This window comes from Pogona vitticeps, chromosome ZW-PAR, assembly GCF_051106095.1.
Source record: "Pogona vitticeps strain Pit_001003342236 chromosome ZW-PAR, PviZW2.1, whole genome shotgun sequence".
Taxonomy (NCBI): Eukaryota; Metazoa; Chordata; class Lepidosauria; order Squamata; family Agamidae; genus Pogona; species Pogona vitticeps.
This window is the reverse complement of record NC_135800.1, coordinates 1271471-1284510: the sequence shown is the minus strand read 5'-3', so window position 1 is coordinate 1284510 and position 13040 is coordinate 1271471. Positions and strand designations below refer to the sequence as shown.

At 49.2% G+C, this 13040-nt stretch overlaps 1 long non-coding RNA gene across 1 annotated transcript in view; it reads left to right on the top strand.

Moving 5' to 3' along the window:
- Positions 1 to 3001: 3001 nt before the first annotated feature.
- LOC110079627 (uncharacterized) overlaps positions 3002 to 13040 on the top strand; it is a 37460-nt gene continuing 27421 nt past the window's right edge. Inside the window, exons 1-2 of the long non-coding RNA XR_013539646.1 lie at positions 3002 to 6760; positions 9023 to 9125. This is a non-coding gene — a long non-coding RNA (uncharacterized LOC110079627). The remainder of the gene's footprint in view (positions 6761 to 9022; positions 9126 to 13040) is intronic.

The following is a 13040-nucleotide window of genomic DNA, read 5'->3' as shown; positions in this document are numbered from 1 at the left end:
GCGAGGCGGTTCCTTTGTGCTATTCAAATACCGGGCAGGCTTTTTTTGGGGGGGCTTGGCTGGAATGATCGAGGGAGGGAGGGGGAGGAAGAGGAGCGCCGCGGCCGGGGACGGCCCCGCAAGACGGCTGGACTGCGCGCTCCCGGGAAGGGAATGCGCCCAAGCGCTTCGCCAAGCTGGCTAAGCAATGCGCTTTTAAAGACAGCAAAAGGTTTCCCTCCTCTCAGCCAGGTTGGCCAAAGGTTCTTGGGAATTCCACGCCCCCCCCCAAAAAAAAGTAACGTTTCCCAGTAACGGGAAAGCCACCTTTGTCAGCTCACCTGGACCAGGCTGGGAAACTTTTCCAGCGCTCTCTCGTCCCCCGCTGGCGAAGGTGCCTGGGAAATGTAGTCCAGAAGAGTAACGGGAGCTCCCTGGTAGGAGGCAGAGGCTTGGCCTCTCAGGTGAGTCTCTCTGGGGGAAAGGGGGCGTGGCCTGGGGAGGCTCCTCCCCCAGTTTTTCCAGGCAGGTGCCTTTCCTCCAGGATAAAAGGGAGAAGGGAGTTTTCCTGAAGAAAGGAGGCTGATCCAGAGGAGAAGGATGCCAACAAGCCAGCTGCGATGGTCACCTACAACTCCGGTTTGGGGAATAAACAAGAAACGGATTTCAGAGAAGGTAAAAAAAGAAAAAAATTAAGCAAACTAGGCTTGTTCCAGGTCAGAACTCCACCAAAAACCAGAGGTGGGTCTGTTTTTCTCCAGAGCAATCACTTTTTCTTCCATGCAAGGAGATGCTGGGATAGCCCTTCTCGGCCTCGGTTTGGCCACGGCTGGGAACACAACTGGGAAGAAATGCAAACCGAATCAGGATTGTAGAATTCATATAATGAACCTCAGAAGTTGATGCATAAAGAATGGTTTCCAGTCCGTGGCCTCTTCAAATGTGCACCCCTGGGGGCCCTATTCCCCCACCAACACCAGTTGAGACAGGCTGCTCTAGAAGAGGCATCATCCATGGTGATTTGTCTAGCCAGCGAGCCTCTCGGCCACTCTCCGTGGTTTCAAATAGAAATGGACAATTTCTGAAAATTTCCAATTTTTTTTCTCCCGGAAAAAAAAAACACCCCACCACATTTCCCCTTTCCACCCAATATTTTTTTTTTCTGGAACAAAATGGAAATGTTTTGGAAATTTTATATCTCTATAAATTTTATATCTCTCAAGCATATGGAAATCTTTCTCCATTGTTGGCACCGATCCCTGGAGATGCCCGATCCTTTCTCAGATGGGTAGCCTGATGCGGCTAGTGCCCACTGCGAGCCATTGGCCTGAATTGGATGACGCTCCCTTCTCGTCTTGGCTTTAATCTCACTATGGGAGCCGTGGTCCAAAAACCAACAGACAGACAGACAGAATCTCCTCCCATCTCTTTGGCTAATCCGTCTTTCTGTTCTTACTTTTTTCCCCTTGTTGTCCAAAAAAAAAGGGGGGGGGAACAGGGTGGGAATGGGAAGAGGTTTACAAACATTCTTCTACATGTGAAGAGGATTTAAAATATCGACCGTGCCATCCACAAGAGATGAGTTCCAAGGTCCCCCTCCCGCAGAGGCCAAAAAATAAATAAACCAAACCCGGAAATATCAAACGCTATCCATTGCATGATCTCTGGCTTCCTCCCATGGCCAGATCTGGTAAATACACCCTGGAAATACATGGGAAATATGTATTTCTGGGGTTGGTGGGTTATTCTGTGTTTTCAGGTAGCGGAGAAGTGAGTGAGTGGATACTGACCCTGCAGGTAGGGGGGCGTCGTACTGGAATTCAGATGCAGGAGGCATGGAAATTGGGGGCAGAAAGGCCAGCCATTTAAGATCCGTAGATTACACCCTCGGACTGGCTGGAAAGCGGTCCTGGCTTGTAACGACGCGCGAGGAAACACTTCTGTCGGTGTAAATTGTGTATTTGGGGTTTATCAAGTGCCCCGCAGGTTGGGGAAAAGTGTGTGTGGCCGGGTGTGTCGGGCTACAACAAAATCTTGCAGAGTGGCCATTCTGCTGTAGGAGGCACAGGACGGAAGTCTTAATACTGGCCCACATGGATGCCGTGGCTAGTACCCGGACATAGGAGTGAATCAGGCAAGGGGAAAGTTACTTTTTTGGAGGGGATTGCAAGACTTAAAACCTTCCAGACAACTCACAGCAGGCCCTAGGATAGTCTGAGCGTCGTAGCTTTTCTTTTTAAAGTTTCCCATCTCAGGGAATGAGCCGGTTGCAAGAGGGAGCTTGCCACCATTAACATGTGACTCATGGAAGTGAAATCCAGGTTTGAACGCAAGGCATAGGGGTGACTCATGGCTTCTGAACCACCAGCAGCCCGGCTATTTGGATTGGGCAACTCTCATTAGACGCAAGGGTAAACAAGAAGGTGATCTAAAAACAGGACACCCAGTCCTGAATAAAGAGAGACTCACGGTTTGCTTTGACGTGAGCACGCTTCCCGATGCATTTGGCCAAGGAGCCTGCGTCGTTTTGCCTGGCGGTTTGGTCATTTGGGAAGTAACAGGGCTCTTTTTGCAGATCGGATGGCTCAGGAACAGAGCGCTGAAAGGTTTGCGTGCCTGGGAGGATAATATTTGCTTCAACATCAATTTGGCAGCAAATGTTTCAGATCTACAGCAGGGACGTAAGATGTGCTTATTCAAAATACTAAGCACAGTCCATCAAAATGATAAAAACATTGACTGGCATCATATAAGAGATAGGTTTTAACCAAAAACCTAACTATCTGTTAAATATCGGCGCAGTATGTATGCTGTTCCTAATACTGCTGGGGTTTTTTTTTTCTAGCTCTGGTGGTGTAAATTCTGAGATTTGCAACCGCTTATCACATTGCGTGAAATTTCTTGATATTGTTCCCAAAGCCCCGATGATGACGGGGACCCCTGAAGCGTGTTTCTTCCAGAGGCGAGAGGTTTCAACGGCCAGGTCTCTGTACTTGGTTAGTTTTTCCAATTCTTTATCTTCAGCTCTGGCATCCCCTAGAATTGGCGTGTCAATGATCGAGACATTTCTTCATCCTATCATGAAGATGCCTGGTGTGTTATGTTCAAGGTGTCTATTAACTTTAGAAGTTAATGTCGGTGGATTATACAGGGTTCACCGGCTGCTCAACTAACCTGTGTGATTAGGCAGTTTTCTTGGCGATGCATTTTCTCGTACTGCATCTGGGGAGCTCCAGATGTGTTCAGTGGGCTTCTCCAGAGAGCTGCGGTGTTTTTTTTCCCAAATTAGCTGGATTGACCCTCTCTAGCTGGCACCCTGAGACCTGTGAACTCAGAAAGGTGGGGTTGGCAGGTCTTTGGGACCAAGTCCCAAATCTGTCCCCCTATGAAAAACAAGCGTTTTTTTCCCCAGAAAAAAAGGGAAGGGTCGGTGGGTCCCAAGTCCTTGAAAAACAGCCCTGAGTTGAATCGTTGGTGTAATTTAAGCCCAACTTGACGGAGAGTCTTTTCCCCTTGAAAGAAGCAGGACCTGGTGGAGAAGGTTGCATTGTTAGAATACCGTGGAACGAGAGAAAGACCAAGAAATGGGAGAAGGCCTTGTCAAGAGTAGAACGGGCCTGTGTGGTTGACTCACAACGCCCGCCCCTCCGCCCGCATCTGGTCCCTGACCTCCAGACTCTGTTCGGCAAGGGAAATTTCGCAACATCTTTGCTCTCCTCGAGGGGGGATCTGTCAACCCGGCTTGATCCTTCTGGAATGACATCGACGGAAGCGACGACAACGTGCAGGCACAGAAGGGCATCCGATCCACCAAAACCAAGATTTTGCTGCTGGTCATAAGGACAGAGCAAGACGGATGCTCGGTGGGGATGGGGGGTATCTTTGTGCGGGCTGGGGGGGGAGCACGATAAGGAAGATCATGTCACTCGTAATCTGGGTCGGGAAACGGGAGGATCCGTGCCATGCTTGTTCGGTCTTGTTTCTCCGCACCCTTGCTTCTCAGAAGAATAAGGGAAGTGCCGCCTTTTCGACATCTTAGGGCCCCAATGAGATCTGGTCTACAAGTAGATTTCTGGGCAATCGGCTGGAGACGGGCAGAGCTTTCTGCCTCCCAAAGGTTTGGCATCCTTGGCAGTTAAAAAAAAAAGTTCTCCCTTCTGGTTGTGAATTTATGCCGTCGGAATGGAGTGAAGCGGTTTTGGTGGGAAGTTTGCAAGGCGATGGATTCTTTTGGGAAAAAAAAAAGCAAGGATGTGTCAGGAACCCAATTCAAGGTCCAGCACAAGCGGCTTTTGAACAGCCCTCATCCCCGTTTTATAAAATTATTTGTTTGTCTAATAGGCAAGTACAAGGTATATTTATTAATATTCAGAATACCAGGCACAGTCCGTCAAAATGATAAAAATATGAACTGGTATGGCATAACAGGTAAAAGTTTTAGCCCCAAAAATCTAAGTATCTGTGAAATATCAGCACCGTATTTATGCTGTTGCTAATATTGCCATTTTTTTGTAGCTTTGATGGTGTGATTTCTGAGACCCGCAACCGCTTATCACATTGCGTGAAATTTCTTGATATTGTTCTCAAAGCCCCGATGATGACGGGGACCCCTGAAGTGGGTCTCATCCACGAGCGAGAGGTTTTGATGGCTAGGTCTCTGTCCTTTGTCGTTTTTTCCAAATTTTTATTTTCATCTCTGGCATCCTTTGGAATGGCCAGGTCAACAAACCAGACGATGTCTGGTGTTTTGTTTAGTGGCCAACAGGTGTTCAATGCTTCCCAGCCGTGCCTCCTCCAGCAGGCGCCCACCAGCACACAGAGGAGTCGGGGCAGGGAAGCAGGTTGGTTTCCCATTCTCTTCCTCTAGGGGGCACCCTGGAATGGAGCAGCTCACCCAAGGCCACCCAGGCTGGCTTTTCCCCCAAGAGGCCCATTGGGGGATTCAAACTCCCAACTTCTGGCTCAGCAGCCAGAGACTTAGCTCGCAGAGCGATCCAGCCAGCGACTTGCTAATTAGTGGCTATTTCCTGCCGAATGCTGGTGAAAACGCTCACTCGGATTCTGGCCTCTGTGTTACTGCAGGAGAGATTAAATAAGAAAATACATCAATTAAATTTAATACAAGTCCTTTTCTTCTAACAGGCAGTGATTGCTTTTGTTTGCTAGGTGGTACGTTACCTTAAACACTCTACATTTAAGATAACATTCCTGTGTTTAAGATTGCACAACGCCTAATAAACCAAAGCAATCGCTGCCAGTTAGAAGAAAAGGACTCGGTATTAAATTTAATCATTTTTCTTTACCTACCAACATTTAAGATAATATGCCATCCATGCATTGGCATGAAATCAGGCGCTGGTGATTAATTCCGCCACGTTTTCCCACTGTATGATGGTCACAATGTCTTAGAGGAGGAAAGAATCTTGAATTTCAGCAGGAAGAATAAAAAGTGGGTAGCAGGAGAGCAATGCGCCTTTCGCACACACAACGGCCGCAGCCGAAACAGGGTTGTGCTGGCAGGCCAAGGTGAGAAGTAGAAGGGAATCATGGACGCATTGCTGTCGGCCGGTGTGCGAGAACCCAAGGATGTGGCGGGTGTGGGTTTTGTCCGCCTTTGGCGCCTTCCGAGACCCAAAATCCAGGGCAGTGTCCAGAAATGGCACTCTCATATCCTCGCCTGACTGCAGCTGTCGGCCACCTCGGGCGAACGCGAGGCCCCGACAGGAAGCCGCTGCGCGGTGTGACAGCTGCCTGGTTTCCTTCCGAAGGCCGAAACTCCACTCCTCTTTGCCTCCTCTTTGAGCTGTGACTGCGTCCATATCCGGACTCTGTGTGTGTGGCGATAAGGATCTCCTGGCGCACTTCTTGTTCCTCTTCCTGTAAGTCCTGGGTTCCTGAGGGGTTCCACCCCTTCCTCGTGCGCACAGCCGGCTTCATGCGCCCGTCGGAGTGGCGGACAAAATAAACACACCCTCTTCCATTAACCTGGGCAGAATTTGCACGCCTAGAATCTCGGCTCCTGTTCGGTGTTGCGACTGCTTTTCAAAGCGACGATGAAAAAATAATCGCAGATCATCTTCAAAACCGACACTGCGTCGGAGAAGCCTTAGAAACGCTGGAGAACACGGAACAACTTTTTGAGCCATTACGGAGCCCAAGAATTAAAATCTGTTTGTGCCCATATTGGGTGGAGAAACTTTTAAAACACAAAACGTCGAACTAGAGCAGGCCCGTTAGATCGGTAGAATTTGCCTACCAGATCCCCCGTGAATCTACTCTAGTCACAACATCTGACTGGATTTCGGCCATAGAGTTGCCATTATGTTGATGTTCATGGTAGATACCACAGGTTCATAGGGAAAGCGACACATATATATATAATATACAGTAAAGGGATGGACTTCCTATAGGGTGTCTAGAAAAATCCTATTAATAGCACCAAGGGATGCTGTAAAATCCGCCCCACACTTCCTGGCCTGCGCAGCTGTTGCAGAAGGAAGAGGCGAGGTTTCGTGGCGCTTTGGAGTTGCATCAGACCCTAAATTTAAAATAAAAACAGAACAGAGCACCTGGGTAGCTCTGGAGCCCCCAAATGTCGGGGGCAGGCACCCCCTGGGCCACAAGGCACATCCACCTTCCCACCAAGTCCACCTGGACTAATGAAAAGCAAGGGAATAACAATAATGTTCATGAAATAGCCGGGTGGTGCACTCTAAGCCTGCCATCATAAAAGAGCAGGATGCGTCGCTCTGAGTAGAAGCATGTGGGGAGAGCACAAGGGGTAAGTGCAAAGTTCTGCTGCAAAAAAGGCCAATGCGTTTGTAGGATGCATTGAGAAAAGTCTAGTCTCCAAATCCCGCGAGGTACGAGTCCCCCTCTATTCGCCACTGGTGAGGCCTCGCCTTGAGTCCTGTGTCCAGTTCTGGACACTATAATTCAAGAAGGATGCTGTCAAAGTGGAACAAGTTGAGAGGAGGGCCACCAGGAGGATCGGGGGAGCTGGAAACCGAGCCTTATGAGGAAAGAGTGACCTCGGGAGGCGTTGAGCACTCCCAACGATGGAGACTTCAAGGTTACACCCTCTGTGAGATATGCTTTGGCTTGGCTGCCTGCCTTGAGCAAGGGGGGGTCAGACTGGATGAGCTTAGAGGCCCCTTTTCAACTTCATTATTCTACGGTTCCATGAATTGGGTGCAAATCAAACTGTATCAACGGCAGTCCAAATGCTGATTTATCTACCCGTCTGAGCAGTCCCTAAGTTGGCTTTCGGCTGCAGGATCATCGGGGTGTTTTGCTGTTTCTTGCCAACAACTGAAAACCTCCCATTGCAGTAAAAATCAAGAGCGGTCAAAACTTAAGCTGCAACATTTAAGTTGCGATTTCTCTCTGCATATTTGCTCAAGAGTAAACCTGCACTGAATCCTGTGGGTCCCACGTGCTGAAAGCAAAAATGAAACTGTTAAAATGTTGCTGAGATTCTTAAATGTGTTTCTTTTTCCCCCAAAACAAATTCCACCTACAACCTACTGTACATACATTTTGTTTATATATGTAGCAACTTTTGTGTCCTTTGGAAATGTATCTGCATCATCATCATCATCCCAGCAGTTAAAGTGTATCCTTTTGGAAATGATGACTTTGGGGGAAGTCTTTCTCAATGTAAATATTGATCAAATTCTTTGTGTTCATGCATGGATCAAAAGTGTAGCTTGTCAACGCACTTTTCTCCAGCCAATGGTTTAAAAAATGGACCGAAAACCATTCTTGTTCATTTCTGCTTCTCAACAGACACACAGAATACAGTGGTGCCTCGCGTTACGAGCGCTCCGTTTGACGATGAAATCGCTTTGCGTTGATGTTTTTGCGATCGCAAAAGCGATTGCAAAACGACATTCCCTATGGGGGAATTTCACTTTGCGATGATCGGTCCCCTGTTTCGGTAACCAATCATCGCAAAGTGATGATTTTTGCACAGCTGATCAGCGGTTTCAAAATGGCCGCCGAGTAAAAAAAAATGGCTGCCTGCTGTTTTCTGGGACGGATTCCTCGCTGCACGGGCAGCGAAAATGGCCATGCTATGGAGGATCTTCGCTGGACGGTGAGTTTGAAGCCCCTAGGAATGCATTAATCGGGTTTTAATGCGTTTCTATGGCCTTTTTAAAATTGCATGACGATGTTTTCGTTTTAGAGTGATTTTCGTGGAACGAATTAACATCGTCATGCGAGGCACCACTGTATTGTGCCGTGAGTTTTAAAAAATTGGTTGATTGATTAAGAAAAGTCTGGTGGATGATAGAAAAAGTCACATTTAGGCCAGGATCTCTCCGGCTGGCCATGCGGGTCCCTATCAAGATTTATTTTCAGTGGGTTGTTCCAAAATGAAGCTTTTCCCAACGGCTTGGAATTATTTGGAAAAGCTCTGCGCAGGAAAGCCCTCCATATGAAGAAGTTAACCCAAATGGCATAGCGCTATAGCATTAGACTGAAAGAACCGAGTTCAGATTGCCGCTCGGCTATGAAACTTACTGCCCTGGTCACACACTCTCTCTCGTTCTGATCTGCTTTGCAGGGTCGTGGTGTCCAAGCAGCTGCCTTTACCACCGCCGGTCCTCACCTCTAGGGCTTCTCCCAAGGAGTTAGCCACTAACATTTCATTTACATATTACCCAGAATTCTATAGATGTTTGTGCAATGCAGCATAGCAAGTTACATTTTTTCTCTCTCCTTATGTCTGACGAAGTGGATTTAGGCATGAAAGCTCACCTTAAAATATAATAGGGTTGGGTTGTTTTTTTTTTTACGGTGCTGCATGTTTTCACCCTTTTTTCAGGTCATTTTTCAAAATTTCTTTTGATTGGACCCAACGGGAGCTTGTACAGATGAACAAAGGTCCCTGTTTTAAAATCACCACTGCTAATTGTAGCTCGGGGACGAGGCCCCGGGGCTGATTTCAGTTGTTCCAGGACTGCACAACTGAGCCGGTAAAGAACCAAGATATACGAGAGGGTGGTTGTGATTCATATTCTCTCAAATCATATTTCAGGGTTGATGTGACCGCAGTGCGCCGCTATCGGCGGTTTCGAGCCTGCTGGAAGAAAACTGGAAACGGAAAAAGGGAAGAAGGACATAAAGAAATTAATAGACAGGTAAGGTTTCATCAAGGTAGCTTATGGTGAGTTTGTGCATTTGTACGTGTGTGTATTTGTGTGCGTGTGTGTGAGAGCGACCAGTGTCTAGTGGTGAATTTGTAAGTTCAGATTCCCTTTGGGACCGGATCGACGAGGCCAGATAGACAGGCTGCTGAACTGGTGCCTATCAAGAGCTGGGGAACGGCTCTTTTGTAAAGTTAATGGCTCTTAAAATATATTAGGGAAAAAATCATTACAGCTCTTTAAAAACCGCAAGAGCCAAGGGGGTTCAATTCTGGCTGTTCGGAGAAAGGGACCTCCTCCACCCCACCCCCTATTAAAAAAAATGGGGAGGCAAGACGGCAATTAAATTAAATTGGCTCTGGCACACCCTTTTCATAAAAATTTCCTTACAGGAGGGCAATTAAAAGACGTATCAGGCAAACCCGAACGAGTAATAATAGGAGTAAGAGAAAGTGTGATAAGTAAATAAAAATAATAAAAATTAAAATTAAATAAGACTTTTTAAAAAAAACCCATGGTACCTGAAAGACTGGCTGCTATTTTTAAATAATATAATAATTAATAATATAATAAAATAAATTTTTAGATATTCTGTTTTTATTTTAATATATAACAAGTTAGGGTTTAAAAATAATAGTATAAAATATATTCCCCTTTGGGGTTTTTGCCTGATCACCTTGAACAGGCGAACAGAGTTACCTTTTTTCTAAATTAAAATCCAGACCCACCACGTTATGACCCCCCCTCCCACATTGTAGGGCTAAAAAAAGAGACTACAATTCCCAGGGAACCCCAAGGGGCGCGTCCTCCTCGCTTGTCCTAGCAGGCGGGCAGCAAGGCATGCCGGGAAGCGTAGTCCTTAGGATGCCACCCCGGGCAGGGGATATGGGGAGGGGCCTGGGGGAGGGGGCGGGACCCTGAGGGAAAGGAGCCGCAGCGGGGGCGGAGCCATGCCCTGTGTGGGCGGAGCCTGCTGCAGGCGGGGAGGGGGGGTCCCTTAAAGGCGCCGCGACCCTTGGGAGAGCGGGGGGGGGCTTTTTCCACGCGCAGGGGGGCGGATCGGTCAAGGGGGCTCCTTTCTGCCCTTGGGCGATCCCTGCGCTGCGGGAGGCTGGATCGGGCGCCCCTGGGAAGGGAGATGCTGGGGCTTGGATCGCGCGCAAGGCCCGCGCAGGAGTGAATCGGGGGTTGCGCGTGTGTGCGAGCGATCCAGACAGCATGCATGGGGAGGGCGCCGCGTTGGCAGCCCGGTGCACGCCGGGTGGGGGGGAAGGGGAAGGCTGGCGGCGCATTTGCACGCCGTGCAAAACGCTCGTGCAAACGTAGCGCACATACACACACACAAAAAGCCAAACCATGCACCCCTCTTCCTGCGTCCTCGCGCAGGGCTGCGGGGGAATGCTTGGAAAAAGGGGGCCCGAGGTCGCCGGCTGAGCGACTTTCCTTGCGCGCCTTCCTCGCGAGGAAGCCCTGCGCGCCGCACTGGGATCGACACCGGCGCACGGGGGGGGGCTCTTAAGCGCAACGGGTTGTGGGCCGCGGAAGCCGGCCTGTCCTGTGTGTGGGGATTGTTGGGACCCTTACTCCTGAGTAGAACCGCGCACGCCTTGCGCACCTCTGGCTTCGGAGGCCTGGGTGTGTCTGGCAAATTTGGGACCGGCCAGGAGCAGCCGAACAAACCACCCGTGGGTGCCGATCAACCCTTTGGGGAGCAGGTCTTTTGTAAAGCTAACGGCTCTGAATCACCCTTTTTTAATCCACCCTTCGCCTAGTTGGCATTACCACCAGGGAATAGCTTTGCAACGCCATAGAGGGAGGCGGGGAGGGGGGGAATCGAACACCCAACCGCTGGCTCTGCAGCTGGAGACCTAAACCCGGGATCTCTCCAGCCGGCCTCACCCTATCGCTCTGCCCCCTTCGGTTCCTTCTGTGGGACAAAGTAGGATGAAACACTATAGGTACAAGATCACCTCCGCTGCCATCCTCTTGCTTCCTTGCACCCTGCGGGTCGCCATCTCTGGATCCGACCATCTGGTGTAGAGGAACAGACTTAACAAGGGCCATAAAAGGGGAGGATGCTGTTTCTGCTTATTCTTCTAGTGGCAAACCCACCGCTGTGGGCTTCAGCGGACGCCCTGACCGTCCCGTCTGCTGTGCCACGAGCGCATCGGAACGCCTTCGGTGGCCTGGAAGCCAGAGACGTCCAGCACTGGAAGGTTGTGTGTCTCTAGGAAGGACAGTAAAATATCAGGCCCTGGCTTGTGGAACCCCCAGATGATTGCCAAGAAGCGGCTTCCCTCGGCTCGGAGGAGGAAGACGTACAGGTGCCCTCCGTGGTCTCCATGTGGTACCAGGACGAGACCCACTGAAATGTCACAGAAGAATGTGCAGGCTTCTGAGCTCCGTCGGATTCCTCATCGGCATTGGGGGGGGGGGGGACTGAGCGGAGGATGGAAAATGCCACAGCGCTCCGGAGCCGGCCGCATTTAGTCACGGCCTGAAGCGGAGATGTGGAAGGAAGAGGCATGCGGGTTGCGCGCAGAAGGAGTCGGAAAATCTCTCTTGTTCCACTTCCCCCGCCGTGCGCGTGGTTGGAAACTCACGCTTCTTCCTGACGAAAACATTCTAATTTCTCGAAACATCGACGGGGAAACAAACAGACAACAAATAAAACCGTCCGTCCAGCCTTTCCAGGGCTTGACTATTTAAAAGAGGGGGTGCAATACCCTACATTTCCAGTGCTGATTCAAGGTTGGCACCTCTTATGGTTAGGCCCTGATTTTTCAGGGGTTTATACAGGATGTCCGATCTGCCCTAGAAGCCCCCTTTTCACTCCCACGATTCCGTGATCCGCGATGTTGATTTTCGAGGAGCATTGAGTTTTCCAACCGATTTACTAAATCCAGCAGCAAGTCTTGCCTGGAGAAGGCCCACTGACTCTGTGGAACGTACAGAGGAGCTGATGGACCCGGGGGGGGGGAACCCCGGATCCGTTACGCTACCCCTTTAGTTGTGACTTCCTCCTGGATTCCAGCCAATAAGTAAATGAACATCAATTTACATACGAATTTCGTTCCCCCAAAGTTTCAGACCCGGTGGGTGTTGTCTGTTGACTACATGGCTTGATAAAGCGGCAAGTTTTAAAGCTTCACAGAGTTCTTCAGCAGAAACCGCATTCATCGGCTTAGAACTGCAGAGTCTTTTGTAAAGCGAATGGATCTTATTTATTTATTTATTTATTTATTTGATTTTTACCCCGCCCCTCTAGACCATGTCTACTCGGGGCGGCTAAATAGTTGCCTATTCAAGTTTCAGACCACCCCGGAATACTTTACATTCCCATTTAAGATTGTATTTTTTTTGTTGGGAACATTCAACCGAGGTAGGAGGAGAGCCACTCCGTTTAGTGAAAAGAAGAAACGCGAGTAGGAAGTATGTTGATTCCGTGAATCCTAGCTAATCAAAAACACCGAATGATTTCGACCTGTGACTCCAGCCTCCAGGACAAGCTTGGTTTTCCTCAGAAATGTGTAGCCTTTCAGAGTTTCCGATCTACAACTCCATCACCACAGGCAATATCATTATTAGAATTGGAATATTTGCCTTTCTTGGACTACAGAACCCATCATTCCCCATTCTGGGTGTTCTGCCTGGCACCGACTCCCCTTACGGGTGCTTAAATGTGGCTTGCCTGGGAGAAAAGGCCTAAACTGGAAGATTTTGAGCCCGAGCTAGGCCTAGCTCTGCCCAAGCTTCCTCTTCCTGTCCTAAACAGGAAGTTGGGGGCGGAGCTAAGCTGGGCCTCAAAGGCTTCTAGTTCAGGCCTTGTCTTCCAGGTGAGCCAAATTTAGATGGCGGTAAGGTGTGCGTAAATCAGGGAGAGCTCCCGGAATGGGGAATGATGGGATC